The sequence below is a fragment of the Nomascus leucogenys genome, chromosome 9 (genome assembly GCF_006542625.1).
Source record: "Nomascus leucogenys isolate Asia chromosome 9, Asia_NLE_v1, whole genome shotgun sequence".
Lineage (NCBI taxonomy): Eukaryota > Metazoa > Chordata > Mammalia > Primates > Hylobatidae > Nomascus > Nomascus leucogenys.
In genome coordinates, this window is record NC_044389.1 from 94,218,747 (window position 1) to 94,245,978 (window position 27,232).

Genomic DNA, 27,232 nt, shown 5'->3' on the forward strand with positions numbered 1-27,232 from the left:
GAATTATTTATGTGGACCCCAGGTCTTTGGTGGGGCCATCAGTAGGACTCAGTGACAGCAGGTTGGGGCTGAGCATTTTCTGTCTGTACACACAACCGGTTGCCCTCCCAGGGTTCAAGGAGGTGGCATTTCTACAGACCATGGCTGGAGAGAACCCGGTCTGTAAAATCCCATTCTGAGGGCTGGAGTGGCACTGCTCTTCCTGAGTGTTGGTGATTTCACTGGATTATCCATGCTCTTTCAAGATCATGCCATTTAATCTTGGTTTTAACATCTCTACAGACTTTGCTCTATATACAAAGAGCTTCTATAGCCAGCTGACCAATAGGTGACAGTCAGCTGGTGACTGAGTTTCCACATGAAGGGCAGGGATGAGTCCGCTGTTCCAGTGACTTTGAACTGTGTGGGCTTTGTGGATCCCGAGCAAGGCTGGATTGGGCTCTGGGTGTCTTTTGCTGCCAGGCTCCCTGGAGTCTTATTGTCAGCTGCCTATCATTCTACTGCAGAAAAATTGGGAAGTGGTTGGAGAATTGAGGTGGAAAGCTTAGCTTCTTTTAGCAAAATGCAGGCTTGACCTGTGTCATAGTTTTCTGTGAACCTTTTGAGGTTGTTTGCTCTCTTCCCGGTGTTGACTCATGAAGTGACATCTGCTGACAAATAAGCCTGGCCATCCGTCCTCAGAACCACTCCTTATGGAGGGTGACAGCTCATTGCAACTTGCATTTCCTTCTGAAGGAAAAAGCACAAACACTACTTGGTGCCGTTGGTGTCATTTTCCTTCTTATCTGACATGTAAAGTTTTTTTTTCAAAAATTTTTATATCTTTAAAAAATATATGTTTTTATTTTGAACCATGTGAATATCTCCTCTCCTCTCCTCTTCTCTGCTCTCCTTTTGGCCTTGCTGTGTTGTCCAGGCTGGTTTCAAACTCCTGGGCTCAAATGATTCTCTTGCTTCGGCCTCCCGAGTAGCTGGGACTACAGGCCAGCGCGCCACCACACCCTCATAGGTGAAGTTTTCAGTTAAATTAAATACTTAAGGAACAAATGTGATCACTGAGTTGTATACATTGAATATGTACAGCTTTTAAGTTTCAATCATATCTCAATAAAGTGGTTTTAAAAACAGAGTCTCCTGTAGATAACATATAGTTAGGACATTTAAGAAAATTATCCTGCCAATCTGTGTCTTTTCATTGGGGAATGTAACCCATTTATACCTAAAGTGATTATTGTTAGGGAATGACTTAATTTGTTCATTTTGTTATTTGTTTTCCATGTGTCATAGATCTTTTTGTTTCTCATTTCTCCATTGCTTTCTTCCTTTGTGTTTAGTTGATTACTTGTAGTGTCACACTTTGATTCTCTTTTCGTCTTCTTTTATGTATATTATGGAGATATTTTCTTTTCAGGGTACCATGAGGATGACATAAAGCATCCTAAACTGTAACTATCTGTTGTGAATTCATATCAACCTAACTTCAACCACATACAAAATCCCTACTGCTTTACATCTCTACTCCCTTTAGCTTATTGGTATCACAAATTACATCTTTACACATTGTGGACTCATTAACATTGATTTCTAATTTAATGCATTTGTTTTTTAAATAATACAGAAAATAAAAGCAGGGATTACAAATGAGAATTACAATGAAAAATGTGATCTCTGAATATAAATCCTGACAAAGCTCTGATTGGCTTCTTGTGTAAGGGGTATGATGCGGTCATAGTCAGGTTGAGGTTGAGGTAGTTGTGTTTTTTTCCTATCTCCAGACATCGGGGATGGCGCTTTATTCTCTTTCTTCTTTTTTCATCCTGGCTGGGTTTCAGGGGCATATAATTTCTTCTAAAGAAGAAGGATATTCTGTATATTCCATACATACATGGCTGAGTGGAGTGTTCATAATAGATGGAAGCCAAATCTAGGTGCAAAGTCAATAGACAAAAGGATGAAAGTAGGTGAAACAGGGTGTGTAAGACTCAGGGATTCTGAAGCAGTATTTTTTAACATAGGAAACAGTGCTGTGTACTGGAGAGAAGAGAGCACAGCCCCTACAGCTAAATGGTTTCATGACTTTTTCTGCATTCTATATAGGATGAGACACCACATCACTCCAGAGCCTAGAATGTCATCTGTGTGGTCTTCATAGCTTTGCTTCTACTATTGCTTTCCCACCCATCTATTTATTGAAATCTTTTTGTTCGTGGAAAACACCTGTCAGACACCACAATCTTCAAAAGCTCTTTGAATCTACACAGTCAAATTAAGCCAACCGCCCACCCTGCCCCTGTTCCTCACTTTCTTTATTCTGCTTTACTGCTGGTTCATTGTTCTCATCCTTCTCCCCATACTGCAGTGACATCCGCTTCTTTGCAGGCGAAGGCTCTGTTTCTGCATCTCTCTTCTCTAATGTGGAGAGAGGAAGGCCACTTAGAGGCAAAGTATATTGCGTCTAAGAATATTTAATGTCTTTGAATTTTTTCACCCATAAAAAGAGGGAAATAATATAGGGATTTTGCATGTTGGCTGTGAGAATTGATTGTAATGTGTTTAAAATGTAGTCATGATGATGATGTTATGAAAGATTACTGAATTGAGAAAAGGTAAAAAAAAAAGTAGCCAACAGAAGTCAGATACTTTCCATGGGAATGCAGAAAAAGTAAAATCAGAAAGTAAGAATTTATCAGCACGTATCTAATGATGTCCAGGCAAACGAGAGACTCTACCTGGTGAAACCAAAGATAGATTACAAAGAACGGTATGCCCTGTTATGAGATAGTAGCAGTTTATAAGGTTGAATTATCTAGAACTTAGAGCTGGAAAGGACCTTAGATATTACCTAGTCTTCCTCCCCCTTCATTTGGTCTCTCAAGGTCATCCAAATCCTATGCTCTTCAGTAACTTTTCATGTTCACTTTGGTTTCCAGGGGGATACTAATGCTCTTACTCATCATCAATGAGGTATTCTGGAGAGACCATTTTTCTGGCCCATTGAGGTTTTATACCAATAAGAAGTAATATGCAAAAATTAAATAAAATTGGAAGGAAAATATTTCTGTAATAGACAGTTCCCTGCCTCAGCCTCCTGAGTACCTTGGATTACAGGCACCCGCCACCATGCCCAGCTAATTTTTTTTTTTTTGTATTTTTAGTAGAGACGGGGTTTCAGCATGTTGGCCAGACTGGTCTCAAACTCCTGACCTAAGGTGATCCCCCCACCTTGGCCTCCCAAATTTCTAGGATTACAAGCATGAGCCACCGCTCCCGGCCTAGACCTGTAGACTCGAATTTGCAGTATCAACTCTTGCTTGGGTCTCTATCCTGCAGATTTTGGACTTGCCAGCCCCCACAATTATGTGAGCCAGTTCCTTAAAATGAATTTCTCTCTCTCTCCCTCTTATTAATTCTGTTTCTTGGAAGGACTCTAAGACTGCAACCATTTGCATCTTTACCACTTTTATATTTTTAAAACTCATGTGGTGCTAAATCTATTGTTTCTCTTCTGTTACTTAGGTTTTTTTTTTTTTTTTTGGTAGAAATTTATGATGTCTAAGAGTAGAATGGCCCTTGGAAGAAGAGCGCCCCGGGAGATTTTCTGAGTGGCAACCATCAGAAGCTGCCAGATTGCATCTGTATTTACATGTTTTCCAGCCGTGTCTCCCCAGCATGCTGTGGGTCTGTGACTCTCCTTGGAGGAATTTGGTATTCAGAAGTCAATAAACAAATTACATTGAACTATAATGTGGGGCTGTCACAGTGACTGATGGGATACCAACTCTTTGAGGACAGCGTGTGAGGGGAGAACACGACTGAAATTGCCCATGCAAATGACAAGGGATGCTGGAAGAGTTCAGTGCAGGATGTTCCTCCTGGTGAAGCTGCCACAGCAGAAATTTTTGTCTTGGAGAACCGCTCACTTTGCATTGCAATGTGTTAATATTGTGATGTGCAGAAGGATGGATTCTGTGATTTATCAGTTGCTTAAATATCCTCTGGTGCTTGTGTACCCCCACAAAAAAGGGAAGCTTCTAAGCTATATGGCAATAACATTGTAGGGTGAAAGTGGTCTTCTTGGCAAAGTTAATAATACTTGAAATTTATATATCTCTTCATGACTTATTTCAGCAAACACCTTTGACAATATTGCTCGGGCATGTGGGGAAGATTCCAGTTGCTTTTAACAATATGAGGAAAGGGAACCTCTTGAGATGAAGTGATTTGGTCAAAGTCACAGAGCTATTTGGTGGCAGAACAAGGATTAAGACTCATCCCCTCTGATTCATACAATAGTTGTTCAGGTTATTTTAGGCACAGATTTTTATAAACCTCCAGCACATTTTTTTGGTCAATACTATGTACTTGGCCAATATTTGTTTTATGCCACTTTACCTTCATTTATTTGTGGGACAAAGTAGAGTGTGTGTTAAAAAAAATCTTTTTTTAAAAAAAGCTTCATTTGGGGCAGTTTTAAATACGAGGTGATCTATTATTGAATGTGTTTAGGAGAAATGTGAGTTGTATTATTAGTAGATTCTTCTATAGTAATAACTAAAGCATTGCAGAACCCCACATACATTTTTGTTGTTTTCTGTCCCATTCTCCTGATCAAGTACCTGACTGGATACTGTCCCAGGGCACAGAGCTCCCAGGAAGGATGTGACTTGTTCAAGTATTGGCAGACATTTTGACAAAGGAATGTCTCAATCATCACTTTATTCATGACAATAATCAGTGTCTGTTACTTGGGTTGATCTTGTATTTTTGTTCTTGAGTAAATCAACAAGCTGATTGAGTAAAAGTGACTAAATAGATGATCTGCTTTTGCCCCATAGTTTAAATGTGTGGCTTTTTTGTTATCAGGAAGTCAGTGATTGACTTTCAGTACATCTGAAAATTCTGCATGGCAGTCACATTCATCACATTTTATTCTGTAAACCATACTTCCTTGAAAATATAACACTATGAGAGACCATGGTCTAAAATAATATATATAAATGTTTTTTCTCCATCCAAAATGGATGTCTTCCCCATTAGTTATTAAAACAAAGTAACAAATGATAAAAATATTGAGGTTAGGGGCCAGGCGCGGTGGCTGACGCCTGTAATCCCAGCACTCTGGGAGGTTGAGGTGGGCGGATCAGGAGGTCAGGAAATCGAGACGATCCTGGCTAACACGGTGGAACCCCATCTCTACTAACAATATAAAAAAAATTAGCCGGGTGTGGTGGCGGGCACCTGTAGTCCCAGCTACTCGGGAGGCTGAGGCAGGAGAATGGTGTGAACCTGGGAGGCGGAGCTTGCAGTGAGCCGAGATTGCGCCACTGCACTCCAGCCTGGGCGACAGAGTGACACTCTGTCTCAAAAACAAAAACAAGGCCGGGCGCGGTGGCTCACGCTTGTAATCCCAGCACTTTGGGAGGCCGAGGTGGGCGGATCACGAGGTCAGGAGATCGAGACCACGGTGAAACCCCGTCTCTACTAAAAATACAAAAAAATTAGCCAGACGTGGTGGCGGGCGCCTGTAGTCCCAGCTACTCGGAGAGGCTGAGGCAGGAGAATGGCGTGAACCCGGGAAGCGGAGCTTGCAGTGAGCCGAGATTGTGCCACTGCACTCCAGCCTGGGTGACAGAGCGAGACTCCATCTCAAAAAAAAATAAAAAAATAAAAAAAGAAAAGCATGCTTTAAAAAAAAAAAAAAAAACAAAAAAAAAAAAACAAAAATATTGAGGTTAGGTTTATAACCTGCCGCTAAAGAATCCAAATTTTTAAAGCAGAAAACAAATGAAAAGTCATATATCTGCCTTTATTTCTTAATTATTTTTTAGAATAGAGAGGCAAAAGTTATGTATGTTTATGGTGTCCAACATGATGTTTTGATACATGTGTACATTATGGAATGGCTAAATCAAGCTATTTAACATATGTGTTACCTCGTATAATAACACTACAAAATCTATTTTCTTAGCAATTTTCAAGTATAAAATATATTGTTATTAACTGTAGTCATCATCATGTACAGTATGTCTGCAGAACTTACTAATCCTAACTGAAATTTTGTATCCATCAACCAATATCTCCCTATTCCTCTCATCTCCCAGCCTCTGGTAATCACCATTTTCTGCTTTGTTTCTATGAGTTTGACTTTTTTAGATTTTTTTTTTTTTCAGATGTAAACCCATACATTTACCATGAACTCATTTTCAACAAAGGTGACAAGAACATACATTGGGAGAAGGACAGTCTTTTCAATAAATGGTGCTGGGAAAACTTTTTTAGATTTCACAGATGAGTGAGATCATGTGGTATTTATCTTTCTGTGCCTGGCTTATTTCACTTACTGCCCTCCAGGTTTTATCCATGTTGTCACAAATGACGGGATTTTCTTCTTTTTAAAGGCTAAGTAGTATTCCAGTGCACACACGTGTGTGTGTGTGTGTGTGTGTACCACATTTTCTTTATCCATTCATCTGCCAATGGGCACTTAGATTCATTCCGTGTCTTATCTATGGTGAATAGTGCTGTGATAAACATACGATTTCAGGTATCTTTTTGACATACTGTTTTCAGTTCCTTTGGATACACTGTATACCCAGTAGTGGGACTGCTGGATTACATAGTAGTTCTATTTTAAATTTTTTGAGGAATCTCCATGCTGTTTTCCATAATGGCTATACTAAATTACATTTTCATCAACAGTGTACAAGGGTTTCTTTTTCTCCACATCCTTGCCAGCATGTGTTGTCTTTTTGATAACATCCATTCTAACAAGTGTGAGGCAATTTTCCATTGTGGTTTTAATTTGAATTTCCCTGCTGATTGGTAATGTTGAGCATTTTTCATACACCTGTTGGCCATTTTTATGTCTTCTTTTGAGAAATGTCTATTCAGGTCCTTTGCCCACTTTTTAATCAGGTTATTTGTTTTCTTACTATTGAGTTTCTTTCTCCCTTTATTTCTTGACCAGAGTAGATTGATTACTTAAGCAATTGAACATTCACAGTGGGTTTTGGTGTATTATGAGTTTTTGAGCACTGGAGTCAATGACATTTATGCATATGCTTTTGGTTTTTAGCAGTTAGTATCCCGAGATTGAGATTGTGACACCTAAAAGAAAAGGAACATATTTTTTTAAATGTGTAAATTAAATTTTCCAGTGAATTATGGTTTGTTCAATGCTTGAATGGTCAGATTTCATCTCTGAGCATACATTTTCTTTTGATTATATTAATTTACTTAAGTATTTCCTACAATTCAGAAACCATAAAAAAGGTTACTTTAAGCAGAGCCACAGAGTCAAAGTCATACAGCAATTTTAAAGATACAGTTTTAATTTTAACAATTTATGGAGGCCCATGAGAATGTGGATGTATTTGAAGGAAAAAAGGCTGAATTTTCATTTTAGCAAAATAGTCTATAATTAACGTTCTTCCGAGAATGCCTGTATTTCAAGCCAATTATCCTTTTTTTATTTTCACTAGTTTCCAGTGAGCTGTTTGGTGTATCATTCTTTCAGTTAATCAGTCTTTTAGTAATTCATTTATTCATTAAGTATTTTTGTCAGTTCTCCTCCTCCCCTAGACAAACATACCGGCAATTAGGGACAATGGGCATGCTCACAAATATCATGATGGATTATCGTGAGTGAGCTGCAGAAGTGCTGATGTGAATCTGTGGCTGGGGGATCATGCAGTATTATGGGGAAGGGCTTATGGAGCAGGGGCATTCGAGCGGGGTTGTAAAGGGTACATAGATGTTGACCATTTAGCAACGAAGAGGAACACATTTAAGAAATAGCAAAAGCAAATGGATTTGTTTGGAAATCTCAGTGCGGTGCGAAGAATCTGTGAACGGTCATGTGAATTTATTGTCTCTTCTTTTAAGCACCCCTCTCCTATTTAAATACTTACGCTACAGCACTGCATGAATCAGCATTTCTCAGGATATGTTCTGAAGTGTATCAGTTGTGTAAGATGTTCCTGGAAAAAGAGGGCCAAATCTGAGAAGTCTTGCAGTTAGGAGCCTTTTTTGTTTGTTTGTTTGTTTGTTGAGTCTTACTCTGTCACCCAGTCACCCAGGCTGGAGTGCAGTGGTACCTTCTCAGCTCACTTCAACCTCTGCCTCCCGGGTTCAAGCAATTCTCCTGCCTCAGCCTCCTGACTTGCTGGGATTACAGGCGCCCACCACCACGCCCAGCTAATTTTTGTATTTTCAGTAGAGATGGGGATTCACCATGTTGGCCAGGCTGGTTTCGAACTCCTGACCTCAGGTGATCTGCCCGCCTTGGCCTCTCAAAGTGTTGGGATTACAGGCGTGAGCCATCGCGCCCTGCCTATAGTGGCTTTTTAACATTCTGTGGAATCTGTGTTCCATGGAGCATTGTTTAGGGAATGTTCCTCTGAAATAATATCCATCATCAGCTTTCTATAGAAGAAATATCCTACCCTGTTTTTAGACGAATCTGTAGAAAGGAGCTTCAGGTGGCCGTATGCACACTGTGGGTCTATTTAGAGTTGTAGACTAGGATCTCTGCACTCATTTTATGATTCTCTCTTCTCATCCTGAATTGGCAACTTTTTAAATTTTATAATGGATAATAAAAACAAATACATAAACTTACATATGGTTACATAGTCTGATGCCTGTATGTTGAATAAATATAACATGACTATTATTTGATACATCATAATTATTTGTTGAAAGAATGGATGTTTGAGAGACCTCAATTGTTTGGCGTGGCAGATCTGTTGCTGGGGAGTGACGGTTACAACGTGTGCAACTCTCTCACTAGGAAAGGTGATGATATTAAAATATTCCCATCTACAGTTCTTTTTGAGTACAAAGGAAATCTAGTTTATAAATAAGTTAAAAAGAGAATTCCTTTAATCATGTATGTGTGTCTGTACACACAAAATTGAGTCACATGCATGCTATTTAGTTAAAGAGAAAATTAAAATTTGAAGAACGATATCTTACAGTTGTCCCTCTTAAATGAGAAAGTTAAGCATTCAAGGAAAAGAGCTAATTATCCTGTTTATTGTGCATAGAAAGCATACTTGAAGATCTTGGAGTTTTGTAAGATTGCAGGCTTTCAAAATTCTGACAGGGCTGCTTCTAAATTCGTCAATGTTGACGGCTGTCTTTTTGTAGGATGACAACTGGTTGGTGTTGCTCCATTTTATTGAAAAAAGAAAAGTATCAAAAATGGTTCCACCATCTGTTGGATGTGAAGCATTGTACTATGAGATAGTGTGTAATGAGGAAAGGCTGTTGCTGGGATATCGTCTGAGACCCTTTTTAAGATACAAAATGTGCTATATGAGGGAAAAAGGCCTACTTCTGTCAGATTTAAGTCTTTAGAAGAGCTGTATAAGTAGGTTACAGGGAGATATTGGTGGAAGCATTGTCCTTTCTTGTTTGCATACACAGCAGACTTTTCCACCTTCTCTCCTTGATTTCTTGGGCAATGTTATTTTTGAACAAGAAAGGCAAAGTCTTCCTCGGAGGACTTAATTAAATGGTTCAATGGAGTTCACTACTTTTACTTTTCATGTGGTTTAATTCTTTAAGTGAAAGCAAAGGCTCTCTGTGAAAGCCGTTTGTTTTTGTTAATCAAAATGAATGTATAATTCTTATCAGGTGAAAGAGAAAATTGTTGCATTAAGAGCTCGTGGTCTGCAGGAAGAATCCAGAGGTTTGCTGGTCAGTGGTTAAAAACCGGCTCTCTTGGAGAACAAAAAGGCCTGATTTGCAGTGTTGGCCATGTTCTGTGGTGAAAAATGCTCCCACCATGGTAAATTTCAAGACATCAAGCTGGCATTACATGATCTGAAGTTGAAAAGAACGGCGCAAAGGCACATCCTGACGGCATTTTCCCTTACAGATACGAGAGATGTCACTAAGAGCAGACGATAATACCATATAGTAACATAATTAGGAAGTGAAGAGATTTGAACATTTATTACCTTTGCTTATATTACCATTGATTTAACTGTAAATTGATACAATTTAATTTTTTTTTTTTTTTTTTTTTTTTTTTGAGACGGAGTCTCGCTCTGTCGCCCAGGCTGGATTAATTTTTAATAATGGCTGTATTTAGCAACTTACTCATAAAATTCTCAAAAAGTGCACAGTCAGCTCCCATGAGCCAGTGTGAGCCAACTCTAGCCCACTGCTGGTAGACCGGCCTGTGTTAGATTTTTGGATCCAACACTCACTAGCTGTGTAATCTCCAAGACATACGTTCCTCAGTCCCAAAGTGAGGAAAATGAGAGTATGTACCTCATAAGGTTATCGGGAGGATTAAATGAGATTTAAACACAGAGTCCTTGGAGGAGTACACAGCACCGTACTAAGTGCTCAGTAAATGTAAGTAATTTTTAGCATTAGAGCTTTGGAAGTTAGGCATTCTTAGTCACAGGATGAGATAGGAGGTCAGCACAAGATACAGTCACAAAGACCCTGCTGATAAAACAGGACGTGGTAAAGAAGCCAGACAAAACCCACCAAAACCAAGATGGTGATCAAAGTGACCTCTGGTCATCCTCGCTGCTCATTGTATGCTAATTATAATGTATTAGAATGCTAAAAGACACTCCCACCAGCACCATGACAGTTTACAAATGTATGGCAACGTCAGGAAGTTACTATATATGGTCTAAAGTGGGGAGGAACCCTCAGTTCTGGAAATTGCCCACCCCTTCCCTGGAAAACTCATAAATACTCCACCTCCTGTTTAGCATATAATCAAGAAATAACTATAAGTATACTCAGTCGAGCAGCCCATGCCGCTGCTCTGCCTATGGAGTAGCTATTTTTTTATTCCTTTATTTTCTTAATAAACTTGCTTTCAATAACAACAAAAAAAAAAGAGTAGAGGGAATGCCATATGGCTATATATCTGACTATCCTTCTAGTGATTTTAAATCTCAAATGCATTTAAGAACGGGCTGCAGGTCAGTATAACCTTCTTTCTGTTATTGCCTGTTTTTAGTAAAAGCAATTTCTCTCTCAGGTCAAAACTGTCCTTTTTCTTCTTGGCTTCTTTCCATGTCGTCTGCATCTTCCCTTGGTTGTTAGTGATGATGATGACATTGGCTTTGCTCAATCTTGACAGTGCTGTTGCAGTATTGAAGCTGCAGTGGCTTTGCAAGCTTTTGATGGGACATCTGTAGCTCTAGAATGAAGCTGGAACAGAAAACCAAATACTGCATGTTCTGCTTTATAAGTGGGAGCTAAACATTGAATACACATGGACACAAGGAAGGGAACAATAGACATCAGGGCCTACTTGAGGGTGAAGCATGGGAGGAGAGTGAGGACTGAAAAACTATCAGGTATTATGCTGATCACCTGGGTCACAAAATTATCTGTACACCAAACCCCCACGACATGCAGTCTACCCATGTAACAAATCTGCACATGGAGCCCTTGAACCTAAAATAAAAGTTGGAAAGTGTATTAGTTCATTACATTGCTATAAGGAACTACCTGAGACTGGGTAATTAATAAAGAAAAAGGGCTTAATTGGCTCATGGTTCCACGTGCTGTACGGGAAGCATGGCTGGGGAGGCTTCGGGAAACTTACAATCATGGTGGAAAGTGAAGAGGAGGCAGGCACATGTTACATAGCTGGAGGAAGAGGAAGAGGGCTAAGGGGAAGGTGCTACACACTTTTAAACAACGAGATCTCATGAGAACTCACTCACTCTCATGAGAAAAGCAAGGGAGAAATCCCCCCATGATCCAATCAGCTCTAACCAGGCCCCTCCTCCAACATTGGGGATTACAATTTGACATGAGATTTGGGCGGGGACACAAATCCAAACTATAAAGAAAAAAAAAAAAGAAATGTGATTCCTCAGGTTGGTAGTGGGGTCTGGTGGGAGGTGTTTGTGTCACGGGGGCCGATCTCTCCTGAATGGCTTTGTGTCCTCCCCATGGTAATGAGTGAGTTCTCACTCTGTTAGTTCACATGAGAGCTGGCTGTTTAAAGGAGCCTGGCATCTCCTTCTCCCTCTATTGCTCCTTCTCTCACCATGTGATACACCTGCTCCCCCTTCACCTTCTGCCATGACTGGAAGCTTACTGAGGCCTCACCAGAAACAGATGCTGGTGCCATGCACCCTGTGCAGTTTGCAGAACTGTCAGTCAAACAAACTCTCTTTCTTTCTTTTTTTTTTGGATGGAGTTTTACTCTGTCACCAAGCTGGAGCCACCTCCACCTCCCGGGTTCAAGCAATTCTCCTGCCTCAGCCTCCCAAGTAGCTCGGATTACAGGTGCCCACCACCATACCTAGCTAATTTTTGTATTTTTAGTAGAGATGGGGTTTCACCATGTTGGCCAAGATGGTCTCGATCTCCTGACCTCATGATCCACTTGCCTTGGCCTCCCTAAGTGCTGGGATTGCAGGTGTGAGCCACTACGCCCAGTCAAACCCTCTTTCTTTAGAGATTACCCAGTCTCAGGTAGTCTTATAGCAACACAAACAGACTAACAGTTGGTATTTCAAAAATATTCTCTGGCCGCCTAATCCTATGCTGTTAAACCTCTGCCAGTCAAAAGGATCATCCCACATGTCACCGTCTACTGCATCCTCCCATTCTTTATAGTTAGTTGTTTTCCTGCTTGCTTCTGTGAGGTCTGTATTTTTCAAACTGTGGATTGGCTCCATTTACTGGGTTAGGACATTGATTTAATGGGTCAAGATCAACATTAAGAAAAAAGGAATATACTAGAATAAAATAGAAAAGTTAAAGGGCATCACACAAAATTAGTCTAGGTATTATTCCAAAGCTTGCATTTTATATGCATCTGTGTGTGTACTGAGCTGTGAGGTGAGATGCATCTCTTACTGTGGGCTCTAATCAAAGTTTTAAAAACACAATTTTAAGTAACGTTCAGTGGTTACTGAATTTTTTATATAATTTAGTTCTCCCTTGAATTTTCTTGTTGTCATAGAAAATGTCCTATATCAATTTTTACAGCTATAACCATCTGATCTTCAACAAACCTGATAAAAACAAACAAAGGGGAAAGGATTCCCTATTTAATAAATGGTGCTGGGAAAACTGGCTAGCCATATGCAGAAACAGAAACTGGACCCCTCCCTTACACCTTATACAAAAATTAACTCAAGATGGATTAAAGACTTAAATGTAAAACCCCAAACCGTAAAAGCCCTAGAAGAAAACCTAGGCAATACCATTCAGGACATAGGCATAGGCAAAGACTTCATAACTAAATCACCAAAAGCAATGGCAACAAAAGCCAAAATTGACAAATGAGATCTAATCAAACTGAAGAGCTTCCGCTCAGCAAAAGAAACTATCATCAGCATGAACAGGCAACCTACAGAATGGGAGAAAATTTATGCAAGTAACCCATTGGACAAAGGTCTAATATCCAGAATCTACAAGGGACTTAAACAAATTTAGAAAAAAACAAACAAACAAATAACTCCATCAAAAAGTGGGCAAAGGATATGAACGGACAATTCTTAAAAGAAGACATTTGTGCAGGCAACAAACATAGGAAGGGAAGCTCATTTTTGCTGGTCATTAGGGAAAGGCAAATCAAAACCACAATGAGATACCATCTCACGCCAGTTAGAATGGCGATCATTAAAAAGTCTGGAAACAACAGATGCTGGCGAGGATGCGGAGAGATAGGAATGCTTTTACACTGTTGGTGGGAGTGTAAATTAGTTCAACCATTGTGGAAGGCAGTGTGGTGATTCCTCAAGGATCTAGAGCCAGAAATACCATTTGACCTAGCCATCCCATTACTGCGTATATACTCAAAGGATTATAAATCATTTTGCTATAAAGACTCATGCACACGTATGTTTATTGCAGCACTATTTACAATAGCAAAGACTTGGAACCAACCCAAATGCCCATCAATGATAGACTGGATAAAGAAAATGTGGCACATATGCACCATGGAATACTATGCAGCCATAAAAAAGAATGAGTTCATGTCCTTTCAGGGACTTGGATGAAGCTGTAAGCCATCAGTCTTAGCAAACTAACACAGGACAAGAAAACCAAACACTGCGTGTTCTCACTCATAAGTGGGAGTTGAACAATGAGAACACATGGACACAGGGAGGAGAATATCACACACTGGGGCCTGTCAGGGGCTGGCGGTAAAGGGGAGAGACAGCATTAGGACAAATACCTAACACGTGCAAGGCTTAAAACCTAGATAATGGGTTGATAGGTGCAGCAAACAACCATGGTACATGTATACCTATGTAACAAACCTGCATGTTCTGCGCATCTATCCCAGAACTTAAAGTAAAAAAAAAAAAAAAATATCGAGGGAGTGCATGGGTTATCACCTTGAGTTCCTACTTGATTGAAAATGTTGTGCTTTTCCCCTCATAGTTAGGTAGCAATTTTGCCCTCAAAACCTTAAAGGCATAGTTTTGCTGATAAGAAGATGTGATATCATAACTTTAGAGGCAAACTTTTTTCTCTCTCTCTCTAGGAGGTTTCTGAAGAATCTACTTTTGATTCTGAAATCTCCCTGGGGTATGTCTTATGAAGATATTTTTGCTCGTTCTGCTGGGCATTTAGTTTGTTCTTCAGAGGTGAAGGTGCAAGTGGTTCTTACTCCCTTTCTTGTTTCTGAACCTCGTATTAAATGAATTTGTCTACAGTTTCCTTAGCTTTTCTCTCATTTTGTCTATTTATCTTTCTACTCTTCATTAGGGGAGTGTTTTTTGATTTCCAATTTATCTTGAATGTTCCTTCCATTATTCTGTCTCTCTGTTGACTATTTTATTTCAACAATCACATATTTTTTAAAAATCACTTTTTAAATTTTATGTAGAGTAAAATTTATTTTTGGAATATGATTCTATGAGTTTTGACAAACCCATATAGTTGAGTAACCACTGCCACAATCAAGGTATGGAACATTTCATCACTCCCTAAAATTCTCTCTTGTGGCCCCTTTGTGGTGAACCTGCCCTGACTGTCACCCCTGGCCCACATGAACCACTGATTTCAGCACATTTATTTTTATTTTTTAAATTTTTTAATGGCTCCTTGGTATTTCTGATTCCCATTTTTTCTTTGCAATTTGTTCTTACTTTATTGATCTAACTTGATTTTGTTGTGATACTCAAAATCATGTAATGTCATATCCTCTTGAATGGTTTCAGGGTTCTCATGCATGAATTATCTGCTTCTTCTAGGGCTAGCCATGTTCTCTTGTGCTCTCTCTCTCCCTCTCCCCACCCCCTCCACCCCCACCCTCATTTTCATCTTCGTTCTTTTCTTTCTTGCTGGTTGGGTTTTCTTAAATGACTGGATGGTCACTGGCTGCTTGGTCATTTTTAGGAGCAAAGAGGAGGCTGAATAGCACAGGTAGCCAGAATGGGTTTCCGTTGCAATGGGGAAGGCCTGATTCCTGAGAAGGTCTTAGACTTGACTGGGAATCCTGACTGTGGGCTTCTGCAAGTGCTGTGCGTGGCCAGGTGTGTCAACAGACCAGCTTCTGTAAAGTGCACAGGTGGGAACAGCTAGGGTGGAGAACCTCTGGAGTTTCTGGAATAAACAAAACAAAACAAACAAAAGCAAGGAGGGCTGTATTTCAGGGGTCAAGAGCTTTAGAATATTCTACCCTTGAGTAGTGTTGCTTCCCCTACCTGGTGTCTGATGTGGAGATCCACAAGTCACCTCCAGGCCTATCTTCCTCATCTCTGGCCTCAAGACAGGGTATGTCCATGCTCAGGCGGATGGCTCACTCTCTGTAGAGACAAGCTTAGGTCTGTACCTGGGGTAGATGCCTCTTCTGCTGGAGGAACGTGCTTTGCTTATATGGAGTAAAAGGAGCGTGCAAAGGACCTGAGTAGCCAGCTGATCTGAATGCACTTTTTGAATAGCCTGGCCATTGTGGGCCTGGTGACATTTCCAGAGCCCCTATCTGTCTGATATTATTGGCTGTTTTGTTTTTCTATCAATCTGCTCCTATTCATTGACTATCAACTAAGGGGTCTTCCTTCTTTCCTTTCTACTGTCAATGCTTTTATTCTTTATTTTTTAAAGTTTTAAATTTGAGACAGAGCCTTGCTGTGTTGCCCAGGCTGGAGTGCAGTGGTGCAATTATGGCTCACTGCAGGCTCGACTTCCCAGGATCAAATGACCCTCCCACCTCAGCCTCCCGAGTAGCTGGAACCAGAGGTGTACACCACCACGCCTGGCTAATTTGAGAATTTTTTGTAGAAAGGAGATCTTGTTATGTTGCCCATGTTGGTCTCCGGGCTAAAGCAATCCTCCCGCCTCGGCCTCCCAAAATGCTGTGATTTTAGGCATGAGCCACTGCGCCTGTCCTTTTCTTTTTTTTCTTTTTTCTTTTGAGACTCCAGCTGTGTCCCCCAGGCTGGAGTGCAGTGATGTGATATTGGCTCACTGCACCTTCTGCCTCCTGGGTTCAAGTGATTCTTCTGCCTCAGCCCCCTGAGTAGCTGGGATTACAGATGCATGCCACCATGCCCAGCTGATTTTTGTATTTTTGGTAGAAATGGGATTCTACCACGTTGGCCAGGCTTGTCTCGAGGTCTTGACCTCAGGTGATCCGTTCACCTCAGCCTCCCAAAGTGCTGGGATTACAGGCCTGAGCTACTGTGCCTAGCCCTTTTATTCTTTTAAACAACTCTCTTTCTTCCTCTTTCTGTATGTATGTACATGTTATATATGTATATATGTACATTTAAAAATATTTCAGCTGGGCTTTGGGTGGGAGGTTTGCCATCTGAGAAGAAAATGTGTATGATTTTGAAGGTAATAAGGATATTTATTTTAAAATATGGTGTCTAGTTCAGACCTTCCACAAAATTCTTCTTTTCTTCCTGTGCCATTAACCTGTGACGGAAAAGGTTTAAAGCTGGACATCTTTCTCCTGATTCAAGGCACTGAACACAGCAAAAGTATAATGACCTATTGAGTTTTAGTTTAATTATATAATCGATGACCAGGAATAAGTATATTTAAAGACGAGCTGATATATTTTGTGGTTAGACTCTGCCTTGAAGTACCTAGGAAGAGAATGTGATTTGCTTACTGAGTTGCTTGGAAGAGGTGAGGAGAATAGTTGGGGTCACAGTAGTTGACAATGTTGTACACATGCTTAGTTCATTTTCTTTAACACATACTATTGTAAAATATACTAATTTTTGGGGGCGGGGGAAGGAGAGCATCAGAATAAATAGCTTGGGTGCTGGGCATGGTGGCTTATGCCTGTAATCCCAGCTCTTTGGGAGGCCGAAGCGGGCAGATCACTTGAGGCCAGGAGTTCAAAAACAGCCTGGCCAACATGGTGAAACTCTGACTCTGCTAAAAATACAAAAATTAGCCAGGCGTGGTGGCAGGCGCCTATAATCCTGCTACTCAGGAGACTGAGGCATGAGAATCACTTGGGCCTGGCAGGTGGAGGTTACAGCGAGTTGAGATGGCGCCACTGCACTCCAGCTTGGGCAACAGAGCTAGACTCCAGCCTGGGCAATGGAGTGAGACTCTGTCTCAAAAATAAATAAATAAATACATAAATAAGAATAAATAGCTAGCGCATGGTGGGCTTAACACCTAGGTGATGGGTTGACAGGTGCAGCAAACCACCATGGCAGATATTTACCTGTGTAACAAACCTGCACATCCTGCACATGTACCCTGGAACTTAAAATAAAAATTTAAAAAGGATGCTAATTTTGGTATAATTTTTCCCTCCCTCAGTCTATCTATTCTGAAAAATCATATTTAAATGAATTTAATGTATAAAATTTGGAATTTAATAAATTGAAGTGCGTTAGACCGTTTCCTCTTCTCCCCAAGGACAGTTCTTTAACTCCATAGTGGAGGCCAATGGTTACATAGATGTTAGTCTGTTGGAATTGCTTTTGTAGCCATACAAGTTAGGAAATGACTGATCTGCAAATTGTCAAATAAGTAGAGTCTATGGATTGCAAGGAAGCTTATCCTGTGCTCCAGGATGTCTGGCAACAGGTGCCTGCATTACTGTGCTGAGAAGAATGTTGGATCTTTTCTGGACCCTGCTGAGAGTGGTGTGATTAGTAACGTCTGCTCTGAGCACAGGAGGTAGCACATAAGCTAGGCATAGATCAGTATGCCAGTAGTAGTGGTTGTTCTTGTTATTTTTATTGTTAATTATTAGTTTTCCACAATTTATTTAGCTTATTTATTATTTTGGGCCATACATTTATCTATAAGACCATAATATTTTAATGGAAAATATATACCTGAATGTAATATAGTATTTCTAGTTCTGTTTGGGTCTTTTTTTTTTTGAGATAGGGTCTTGCTCTGTTGCCTAGGCTGGAGTGCAGTGGTATAATCACAGCTAACTGCAGCCTCAACCTCCCAGGCTCAAGCAATCCTTCCACCTCAGCCCCCCTAGTAGCTGAGACTACAGGTGTGTGCTATCACACTCAGCTAATTTTTGTATTTTTTTGTAGAGATGAGGTTTTGCCATGTTGCCCAGGGTGGGCTCAAAGTCTCTGACTCAAGCAATTCACCCGCCTCAGCCTCCCAAAATGCTGGGAGTACCAACGTGAGCCACTGTGCCCAGCCTGGTATTTTTTAAAGAAATATTTTATTTGAAGATGTAGTTTCATATAAGAGCCAAGCGAGATATTGATATTTTATCATACAATTTTCTTTTCTTTTCTTTTCTTTCTTTCTTTCTTTTTTTTTTTTTGAGATGAAGTCTTGCTCTGTTGCCAGGCTGGAGTGCAGCGGCGCAATCTTGACTCACTGCAACCTCCGCCTCCTGGGTTCAAGTGATTCTCCTGCCTCAGCCTCCTGAGTAGCTGGGACTACAGGTGCACGCCGCCATGCCTGGCTAATTTTTGTATGTTTAGCAGAGATGGGACAATTTTCAATAAGAGATTTCTGTTCTACATGGGTGAATTTTGAGAGTGATAGAGATTTAAGTTTTAATAGTTGTGATATATTCTTATAAGTGGGAACTAAACATTTACACATTTATATCCATCTACACATGGTCTTTTCTTAACAATAGAATTGTTTTATGGTTTTCCCCCATCTTTAGGCTTTAAATAATTATTTTTGTTCATATTGCACATTTGCTATAGGTATGATACTTATTTACTATATCAAAGGAATTGAATGTGATCCTTCTTGTGTTTCTAATGTTCTGTTTTCTTACAAACTTTGTTTTGATATTTTTCAGACTATCCTCATATCTTAGATACTCGAGTCCCAAATCTGCATGTGTTTATCTTGGCTGTAATCAACAGTGCCGGTTGGTGTTCCTGGGCACAAATCACAGGGCTGCTCGATGTCACACATTTCCTTTTTTGTGTATTCCCGTGATCAATATCAGCAACAGTACAGGGAATAGACTCTCCTCCACCAGCTCATATTTTTCTTAAACAACATGTAGGGGTGTGTGTGTGTGTGTATTAATTTCTCACCTTTTACACCATAATTCAAAATCTAGGTGACATGTTCCAATACCCGATAAGCATTTCATAGCGGGGTAGGTCAGGTTTACTGTGTAATCCCTTTGATAATGGCTTCTTTTATAAATATATGAGAGAAGTTACAATTGAGTCCTGCTGAGGAAGTAGATCAATAGGTGGCAAGTTGTTTGACCCTTCCAGCCAGAAAGAAAATTTGGTAAATTGTTAGACAGGTTATTGACTGCCCTTTAGAGAGCCAGGGGTTTGGATTCTGTAACTCCTTTCAGCTGGGGCTTGTATTTCATGTATGAGAGGCCTACATTATCATAATCCATTTTTCGCTTTTATGTTATCTATCAGCAGCTCTCGTAAGTCTGCTTTCTGAAGGGCATTCCCCATTTACGTGCTCTAATTCACCATCTTTTAAAAAAATTATAAAATTGATGTTTTGCAACCAGAGGCATTATATGTGAGTTGATAGAGGTGCTGCTACGGGGAAGAAGATTAGTGGTAGAATTAAGAACAAGACAATGGCTGTGGAAGGAAATTCATGAACAGACATCGCATCAACACTACAGGAAGATAGGCTCAAAAAGCATCTTAGACCCCAAAATCCTAGAAGAATATCAGGCTTATCGTCATTATAATTATGCCTTTGGCTGATGTTGAATGGTGCTAACGGTACACTACCAAATTTTTACTTAAGTGGCTCAATTAAGTGGAAAATGCCCAGAATGACCCCAATATGTAAAAAAGGTATTATCTTAAAATGTCTCTACCTATTAAACGGTGATTCTCCTGGAACTGCTCAAATGGGAAATCTGTGGAAATATGTAGAATTGTTGCACTCATGTTATCATGAGACTTAAAACATTTGATGGGAGAATTACTTCATTTGTACAATTTTACACACCTGAAATTATAACTCAATTTGGATCATTTTTGTAAATTATTAATAGTTTATACCATTTCCTAGGACGTTTTATTCATTTGAGTTTTTGTTTTGAGTTTTGAGTTTTTTTATTCAAGGGAAAAAATGTTCCGTTTTTCTTGTTATCTCATATAATAGGCTGTTTTGCTTTACAGTTCTGAAACTAACAGACAGAATCTTTTATGTGCAATGAATGTGAGTTTTAAAATCTTCTTATGGGGAATAAAATATGAAGACTAGTAAAGTGAGTATGTGTATACTCTGTCCTGGAAGAAGTGAGTGAAGGAGGCCCAAGGCTTGGCTTTTGGGGGTTCAGGTCTTCTACAACTTGGGCTCCCGGTGGGAAAGAAAGAGAATGGTAGGAGGAGAAACTGCCCAGGCAGCAGAGGCATCTGCAAAAGCAAGTGGCCGACTCTGTGCTGTTCTTGCTGCGGCAGCTTGGAGCTGGCTTCAGTTCAGATTTTCTAGGCATTGGAGGAGGTCTTCCTTAAACAAATCTGTTAACATTTTTGTTTTGGGGAGAACACAGCGCCACATAGATGTAAATTCACCAGTTTATATTTCTGCCTGAAGCTGCTGCATCTCACTGCTCCCCTGGGCCTCCCATCCTGGCAGGAGTAGGCGTGGTCTTGGTCCATCCAATCTTCATCGCTATGCCTGGTTTCTGTCCTGCGGTCCTCTGGCTGTGTTTGTTCCTGTTGTTCCCTCTGCCAGGGGAAACCTCTTTGAGCATGGGATTCCTTGGGCTTCTGCAGCTCCGGGCTTTCTCTTCCTGGGGTAGTTGTGGTGGCAGGTTTCTCATGGTGAGCAGGTGATGGCTGACCTCCGTAGGGTTTATCATCATCCTCTTTCTCTCTCTCTCCTCCTGTCTCTCTGCCTCCACCCTAGTGACATGCTGTTTCCTTTTCTCACTACTTCTGGGCTTAAATGCAGACATCCTCAGTGAAGCAAACTCAGATGGGACAGACGTCCACGAAGAGAGCCAGTGTCACAACAGAGAGAATCATTCTTTCTTTCTACTACTCTGTTCTCATTCCATATGGCGTACATAGGCATCACGCTTTTTCCTCCACATGGGAGCTGTTGGAGGCAGGGTGACGGTCATCAGTGCACACGGGTGCGTCCTAATGGTAATTTGTACCCAGGCCTGCTCTGATCTTTCAGATGCCATTTTTGATTGGTGAGTGTCATGATGTACAGGTGTTAAGTGGTTTGAATACCATCCCTGCATGGAGACATGATTAACATCATTGTCACAAATTCCGTATTTCACATATTGGCTCAGGTGCAGATCTGGAGTCGTGATCCTTTTTGCTATCTTTCCTATCTGACTCCTTCCAGTGGACTTTGTTCCCTCTGTCTCCTGGACCACGGCTAGAGTTCCCAGTGTGGTCTTTTGGGACATTCATCCCACCTACTTTATTTTCATCTTTCCTTGCTGGTCCTTCCTCAGACGGTTGAGCTGGAGTTACTTTTCCCCCACCACTTGTAGAGTGTTGGTGCTCTGTGTCTGAGCTCTGAGATGGAGCAGGAGGATGAGAACCTCGCTTCACCAAGCATTCTCCTTTGGAGGGGCTGGCATTACCTTTAGGGGCTGATCAGGTTTGGGAGATTTAGAAGTTGGAGAGTGACAGTCTTCCTCCTTGTTGAGTGTTTCATTTTCTAGAGACTTCTCAGTCTGTCTCCTTTCTGCATCCTGGTCTGACTGACTTCTGCCGGGTGTGGCGGAGTTCCCAGTCTGCGATGACTCACTTCCTGTCCTCGACCCTTCCGGTTCCTGAGTTTCTTCACTTCGCCAGCTTGGGTGTCTCTCCCGAGGCCGTCGGTCCAGTTTTGACCCATCCAGCTGACGCTGCAACTTCTCTTGTTCCTTCTGTAGCCGTTCTTCTACTTCTCTTTCTCTAGCAGCTGTATCAACAGGCTTTGCCACTCCAAAGACAGAGGCAGCTCGACTGGACTGGGAGTTACTAGCAGAAGAATCATTTCCCTTAGGAGTATTATAAGGCTTTAGATTCAGTCTGGATCTTTGGCGGGGACCTCTATCATCACTCCTATAATCACTCCGAGAGTAATCATCTCTGGAGCTGCACGACCCATCATCCCGTCTGTTGTATCAGTCTTCATAGTGGTCCCTGCCTCCTCTGTAGTCATCCTCCCTGCGGTACTCACTGCCAAATGCCCTTCCACCACTGCCTATCCAGGAATGATAGCCTCTAGCATAGTCTCTGCTGCCTTGGTCATCACAGCGATCCCTACCGCCAGCTATATCGATCCATATCCCGGGATGGGCCATCCCGATACTCATACAAATACCCGTGGCCATACCGGTCTGAATCATAACGATCTCGATACTTGTCTCCAAAGCTATCATCACCCCTTCTAGGCGGATAGTCATCAAAGCTGTCTGTGGCAGAACGAGCCCCCAGTCTGTATCTGTTTTGACAGAATCCCGATTTCTATCATGGCCAAGAGAACGACCGTCCCTGTCTTTATCCTGTGCTTGATCAGCAACGTCCACTCGAATTCTCCTGTTACTTAGAGACTCTTCACTGAGACTCAGGGCACTGGGCAGGGAATCCAGGTCCTCAAATTCAGCATAACCAAAACCTTTCAGCCTCTCTGGATTGCTGGGTTCACGTGGTAAACGCACTGCACTGATACTTAATCCTCTAAAGAATTCCTTAATTGACTCTTCTGTCACATCATAGGGTAGGTTCCCTAGAAAAGCAGTGTAGGGCGGCGATTTGAGAAGGCTCCGGTCGATATTGGGTTCTTGAGAAGCCCGTGGAGCAGTGGGAAGGATGGAACTGTCAATTGGAGGCACCCTATACACATTGTTATCATTACTGTGTCAGGTTGTTGAAACATCTCCTTCCAGATCATCTGTTTCATCAGCCCAGCTGACTGGTTTGGAAACATAGGTGCTTCCTCCACCAGTCCCCCAATCCTCAGCCAGAAAGTCTGTTAGGGAGATAGTTTTCCCCTTCTTAGTCTTCTTTTTGCTGAGGCCGCCATGTTGGGAGCAGGAAAGCAACACTTTCATTTTAAAAAGCATTTTGTCTCATATTAGTATAGCTATTTTGTAGTGGAATTTAAAAATATGACAATATCAATCTTTTAGTGGGCAAGTATTGCCTATTTACATTTTTATGATTATTGAATTGTTTCTCCCAACTGTTAAATTTCTATTTGTCCTGTTTGTTTTATGCTTTTTCTCTCTGTCTTCACTATTTTTTTTTAATTATATTGAGTTAGATTTTTGGTTCTTCTAAAAAATTTGATATTTTCCCTTTTGTAGGATTTGAATTTATGTAATCTTATTTCCATTCTTTGTGATTATACTTAAAATGTTATTGCATGTGCTTAAACAAAATCTAAAATTCAATGATATTCTAACCTTTCTCATGAAGAATAGAAAGATCTTAGAATACTTTAAGTCTCATATGCCCTCTCAACTTATTGTCCAGTATTTTAGCTTTGTCTTTTAAAAAAAAATCCTATATAGTAGACATTGTTATTATTCCACACAATGTGTGTTTGTGTGTGTGCCTGTGCATGCCTGTGTGCACATTTACATTTTATTTGCTTGCCACTCTCCTTTTTTGCATTTTAGCTTTTCCTTCTGGAATTATTTTCTTTCTTCCTGACAGTGTATTTTTTTTTTTTTTTTTTGAGATGGAGTCTCACTCTGTCGCCCAGGCTGGAGTGCAGTGGTGCAATCTCGGCTCACTGCAAGCTCTGCCTCCCTGGTTGACTCCATTCTCCTGCCTCAGCCTCTCCGAGTAGCTGGGACTACAGGCTCCCGCCACCACGCCCGGCTAATTTTTTTTTTGTATTTTTAGTAGAGATGGGGTTTCACCATGGTCTCGATCTCCTGACCTCATGATCTGCCCACCTTGGCCTCCCAAAGTGCTGGGATTACAAGCGTGAGCCACCGCGCCCAGCCTGTATTCTTTATAATAAGTAGCTTCATGGAAGACCTGATGGTGGTAATCTCTCTCAGAGTCTGCTTATTTTTAAATGTTTTATTTCTTCTTCTTCTTCTTCTTCTTTTTCTTCTTCTTCTTCTTCTTCTTCTTCTTCTTCTTCTTCTTCTTCTTCTTCTTCTTCTTCTTCTTCTTCTTCTTCTTCTTCTTCCTCCTCTTCTTCTTCTGCTGCTGCTGCTGCTGCTGCTGCTGCTGCTGCTGCTGCTGCTTCCTCCTCCTCCTCCTCCTCTTCCTCCTCCTCCTCTTCTTCTTCCTCCTTCTTCTTCTTCTTCCTTTCCTTCTTCCTCTCCTTATTCCTCTCCTTCTCCTTCTCATTCTTCTCCTTCTCCTTCTTCTTCTTCTTTTTTGAGATGTTTGAGATGGAGTCACGCTGTGTCGGCCAGGCTGGAGTGCTGTGGCACAATCTTAGCTTACTGCTACCTCTGCCTCCTGGGTTCAACCAATTCTCCTGCCTCAATGTCCTGAGTAGCTAGGATTATAGGCGTGCACTACCATGCCTGGCTAATTTTTGTATTTTTAGTAGAGACAGGGTTTCACTACATTGGCCAGGCTGATCTCAAACTCCTGACTTCAGGTGATGTGATCCACCTGCCTCGGCCTCCCAAAGTGCTGGGATTACAGGTGTGAGCCACTGCACTCGGCCGGCCTATTTCTCATTCTTTAAAGATAATTTTGAATGACATAAAACAATCATTGTTGCTACAAAATGGAGTGGTTCAGACTTAGGAGGAACAATTAAAATTACATTTAAACCTTCTATCATCTTCCTACATCCCTAACAGTTAGTTATGGTCTTGGTCATTGGGTAAAATGACTTCCTTGGTTAAAAGCAGAGGGTGAAAGATGATCCCCAGCAAAGAGATTGGTCTCTCTCCTAACTCAGAGAGGAGGAGCTAAAAAGCCAGTTTCATGATGTGAAGTCAGAACTTTTGCTTTTTAAATGTTCTTAAAAAATATGGCCAGGTGTGGTGGCTCATGCCTGTAATCCAAGCACTTTGGAAGGCTGAGTTGGTTGGATTGCTTGAGCCCAGGAGTTTGAGATCCAGCATGGGCAACATGGTGAAACCCCATCTCAACAAAATTACAAAAATTAGCTGGGCATGGTGGCAGTTGCCTCTGGTCCCAGCTACTCAGGAGGCTGAGGTGGGAGGATCACCTGAGTCCGAGAGGTCAAGGCTGCAGTGATGTGTGATCCTGCCACTGCACTTCAGTCTAGGTGACAGAGTGAGACTCTATCTGAAATTTTTTTTTAAAGTTGTATTTTTTTAAAAAAATAGGTAATATGTTAAATATGTTAGTATACTTCTCCCTTTATGAATGAAAGCCTGTTACGCACAAAGGGGCCTATGCTGGGGGTCCCTAAGAACATCCTCAGGTTTGATGACCCTCTGGGAGGTTTCACAAGACTCAGCATACACTCCTACTTATTCATGTGGCCATGATTTGTTACGGTGAAAAGATACAGAGCAAAATCAGCAAAGGTAAAATGCATGGGGACAGGTCAGGAGGAAGCAAGACGCTTCTTCCGGCAGAGCCACACAGGATGCGCTTAACTCCTCCAGCAATGAATTGTGACAACCTGCGTCAGACACTGCCAACCAGCGAAGCTCCTTAGAGACTTAGTGCCCAGGGGTGGCGGGGAGGGGGAGTGGGTTATCACCAAATTCCAGACACCCATAAAGAAAGCAGGTGTTTAGCTGTTTGTACAAACAGCTTCAGCACAGTGAGCCACTCTTGGTGGTGAATGATGGTAGAAAACCCTCCCCAGATTCAAGTTCCCAGACACCAGAGAAGGGCCGTCCTTGTAAGCAGGACTTTCAAATGCTAGCAGGCAGCTCTGCCATGTTAACTCATTTTCACATAGAGCCCATAAGGAAATCATCATATAGCAACAAATTCTTTTGACATCTGAATTCTGCTCTCAGATCCTCTAGTTTGAGTGTAAATGTGACAGTGGTTAGGTAAACGGAAAGCCAGAGAAGGTGGACTTAAGTGCTCAGGAGGGAGAAGATGGAGATGGATATAATTGACTTAGAATATGGCAAGAGATTAAGGGGCCGTGGTGGCTGTTTGATTTCACCAGGAGACAGGAATGAAAACAAAGTTTAGAGATTTGTTAGAGCTAGAAGTCTTAAAATTAGTGGTTGCCTATAATGTTAGAGATTTATATCTATTAAAGAAGGTTTATTAACCTCAGCACTGTTGACATTTGGGACAGGATAAGTCTGTCAGGGAGGGGGCTGTGCGGTGTACTGTAGGATAGCCTCATTCCTCGCCTTCTGACCACGAGATGTCAGTAGTATATTCCCCTCCCTGCTCACTCCGAAATGTGACAACCAGAAATGTCTCCAGACGTTGCCTATTGCCAAATGTCCTCTGAGGACAGTATGAAAACATGGGATTTACAGAAAATAAATCCATGAAGATCTTAGCTTTGTATGTCTGAGTTGTTCACTAATATTTCACATTTACAGTAGTTTTCCATTTATAAAACTTTTTCATCTGATTCCAGCAGCAACTTCATGAGAGAACCAGGAATATTTATTCCCACCATATAGATGAAGGTCGTGAGACACAGAGGTTAAATTACTTTGCAGGAGAGCAAAGAGAAAGTAGTAGTAATTAGTAGCTGTAGTATTAATAGTAATAGTAATAATAATATTATAATTAATGGTAGACATTTTCTTGAGTGCCTACTATGAGCCACAAATGGTTTCAAATGACTTACACGTGTGAATTTTGCAGCAGCCTGAATTGTGCTACTATTATGTTTTTCTTCTAGATGAGAAAGTTGAGGCCAGAGAGGTTAAGAAACCTAACCCAAAGGCACGCAGATGGAAGGTAGACTAGCCAAGTACAAACCC

The 27,232-nt window shown here is 41.1% G+C and overlaps 1 protein-coding gene and 1 pseudogene across 1 annotated transcript in view; one reads left to right on the forward strand and one right to left on the reverse strand.

Moving 5' to 3' along the window:
* NEBL (nebulette) overlaps positions 1-27,232 on the forward strand; it is a 443,477-nt gene that overhangs the window by 117,662 nt on the left and 298,583 nt on the right. The gene's annotated exons all lie outside the window — the stretch shown is intronic.
* Positions 21,636-23,437, reverse strand: LOC115836750 (annotated as a pseudogene).